This window comes from Corylus avellana, chromosome ca10, assembly GCF_901000735.1.
Source record: "Corylus avellana chromosome ca10, CavTom2PMs-1.0".
NCBI classification, from domain to species: Eukaryota; Viridiplantae; Streptophyta; class Magnoliopsida; order Fagales; family Betulaceae; genus Corylus; species Corylus avellana.
In genome coordinates this window covers 12,521,597-12,525,293 of record NC_081550.1, presented here as the reverse complement: position 1 = coordinate 12,525,293, position 3,697 = coordinate 12,521,597, and positions in this window count along the sequence as shown.

Here is a 3,697-nt window from a genome sequence, read left to right as displayed (position 1 = left end):
CCTATTAATGAATAACCATTGGCTTGCAAGATATAAAAAAAAATAATAATAATAAAATAAATAAATAAAAAAGAGAAGGAAAAAGAAAAGAAAGATCATGTTGAGTTTTCCGCTAAGTAACAGAATCTCTTGCCTCATTAAGCATTGAGTGCTCGCATAAAAAGGTGTGAAGTTCAGTGTTGATTTATGATATGGCTAATCTGACTTCATAGCCTTTTTTACCTAAGTTAATAAGCCCTTAGGGCTGTTTTACATCTAGTGCCCTAAGGCCACCTAGCTTGGGAGTCATTGGCCTAACACTTGTTACATGGGTCAATTAGAAAGCTTAAGGGAGTTAGGCATTGCAGAGCCTGTAAAAAAAAAAAAAAATGCATATCTTGCCTTGATTGTTTCATCTGTTAGGAATACTTACAAATTTAATGGAACTTGTCTTGAGTTTAAGCTGAAAGCTTCATGATTGTATGCTAATTACACTTTACACATTTCAGAACATATGAGGTCTAAATTATCCATTTATGAGTGATTTGATTCTGGATTTCCTTTTGACTATGATGATGGTGTTTGTCATCTTAAGCTTGCTCATGAATAAAAACCATGGTTTATGTGAAAAAAATTTCTTGTTAACAACATAGTGCACAATGTTTGTGGGTATCATTCCTATTAAGCTCTCACGAGACTTCACTCATCCACTAAGGATGCTTACGGGTTTAAAAGACTTGTTGCATATGCTAAATGCAATCGTCTCTCCCACGAAAGAGGATTAATGTTTCTTGTTTTCATTTTATTTTTCATTTTGTTTTGCTAAGAGACTAGCAAAATGTAAGTTCGGGGGTGTTTGATAAGTGCCAAATATTGCATACTTTGACCCCTTTATTTACATTAGTTAATCTTTTAGTTGTGTCGTTATTTAATGTTTTGTGTTAGTTTTGTGTTTTTAGTATTTTGTAGGTCATTGAAGAAAAACTACACCTTTAAAGGGAAATATGCAAAGTTTGGAAGAAAACATACTTTGAGAAGACCTAGATGATGTGGTTAAGTTTAACCAAATCCAAGAAAATGTTAAATTGGATTAAAGATTAGATTGGATTAAAGTTCAAATTGGATAAAATTTTGGATTGGATTCAAATTCAGATTCTGCACATGTCTCAATATTTTGACTATAGCTTTCTGTTCAAATATCATATTGAAGTGATTCAAGTGGCATTGGAAAGCTAACTCAAAATACTACAATTCGTTGTGAAATATGATTTTCCTAATTCGGATGGTTACTATGCCGAAATCGCCCCACAATAAAAGGATACAAATCTAGACGAATTCTATTCCGATTTTAGACTTCTATTTTGATTGCGAGACAGACCTCCAAATTATCTAGGTTTAGTAGGACTTCCCTAAGCCTATAAATAGACTTCTTTGCATTCAAGAAAAGATACAATTCCAGAGACGAGTTTTGGGATACAATTTTGGAGACAAAATGTAATCAATTGCTTTTCTTTTAGTTTATTTTTTCTTTAGGTTTAGATTTAGGTTTTAGTTTCATAATCATGTGGAGCTAAGTTCTCAACTAAGGTTGGGGATGAGGCATCACCGATGAAGATTAACATCGCTGTATTGTAAGTTTTTATTATTCCGATTTTATTGGTTTATTATTTCAATTGTTTTACTTCTTTTCAATATGTGGCATGATTCTTGGATATCTTGTTGTGATTCAAGGATACACTTGATGATTTAGGATAATTTCACATAATTGATTGCTTGGTTTTTAACTTATAAAAATTGGATATCCCTTGTGATTTGTTCTACGGATACATCTGGTGTTTCAATTAAATTTAGATTCCTTTTGTGATTTGGTCAGTGAATGGATACATGGGATAGTTTTGATTAATTCTTTGAAGCATAGTAAAACATACATAAGATTTAAATTGTGAGAACTTCGGATTATTATTGATGAACATAGAGTATGTTGTTATGATTCGGTGAGTTTGAATTCCGCACCCTTAGTACCTTTATCTATTGATTTACTTAGTTTATTTGTTTTATGTTTAGTCTTTTCATTTTCAAAACCAAATCCAAAAAACCCTTTTGGAACTAGGAAAGGGTAAAATTAGTTTAGATATAAGTTGATCTTTCAGAAATACAATTCTTTGTGGGTTCGACCTCGCACTTGCAATCCATTAAACTACAAACGATTCGTACACTTGCGAGTTAAATAAATTTGCACAACAACTATAAATAATTGTGAAATAGCATTTTCCTAATTCGGACTTCCGCTATGCCAAAAGCACCTTGCAAGATAGGAACGCAATTCTTGACGAATCCTATTCCTATTGGACTTAGGTTTTCTTTATCATAATTCGACTAGAACTTAAATCTCTGAATTTCCTAAGATTACTAGGGCTTCTAGGACTCTCCTAAGACCTATAAATAGACCTCTTCGCTTCTAGGAAAAAGTGTGGAGAAAGAGGCATAAGCTCCGGAAAGGAACTGAAGGCTAGATCAAGAGGAGTTTGAGTTCTTCTTGTCTTCCACCTTTTATTTTGTTATGTAGTTTATATTTTAATTAGGGCTAGATTGAAGCCCTAGTCATGTCTATTTATGATTTCAATATTGGCGCCTTTGCTACAATTATATTTTGGTGTATTTAACTTGATTAATTCCTGTTTGCTTGTATTCCTCATATGTGTTTGCCTGATTAGCATATGCATGTGGTATGAACTAGTTAATTAAATGAATTTGGATGACCGAGTCCTGGGTTTAGTAAGAGTTATAAAAGAAATCAACATGGAAAATCGGGAGTATACACCCATGCCCTAAGTTCTGTGTGCTTGTCAATTTCCATAGATTTATACTTTCTTAAAGAACAACTTAGTATACACCCATGCTAAATCCTTTAAGAAAGAAAAGAGTTAGAGTATATACCCATGCCTAACTCGTTGCTAAGGAAAATCTATAGCTTAAGGAGTATATACCCATGCCGTTAGGTTGGCAAACATTAAATATACCGGTATGATTGGCGCATTGGCATATTGTTATCTTAATTAGTCTTATTAGTGGTGGATATCAAAACCCTAATCTTTTTTTAGTTTTAGTTTATCTTTTATTTTATTTCTTTATTTTAATTCAATCGTGACAATTGAATTTTATCAATTTGATTAAATAGGAAATTACTTCTAAACATAATTTACCAATCCTCGTGGGAATGATCTTATATTTGCCCACTATACTATCGTTTGATCATGTGCACTTGCAAGTAAACGTACCAAGTATTTGCCTATTAATTTAGGTGGGTGTTGTGCAAATATCTACCTAAATTAATAAACAAATAATTGTACATTTTACATGCTAGTGCACAAGGTCAATGATAAGCGCCAAATGTTGCACATTCAAGCCTCTTAATTTGCATATGTTAATTCCTTAGCATTGTTATTTGTTTGATTTTGTTTTGTTTTTGTGTTTTCAGGTTATAAATAAAGATGCAATTAATTCCATTGATTTTAGGCTTAAAAGCACACTTTGAGATGATTAAGCATAGCCAATCATAACAGAGGACTTATATGTTGTGGTTAAGTTTAATCAAATAAAGGAAGTGATTAATTTGGAATTTTTCAAATTAGAGTCAAAATCGGATTGGATTCAAATTTGGATTCTGCATACGTCTTGGTATTTCTGCCATAACTTTCAGTTCAAATATCCTATTGAG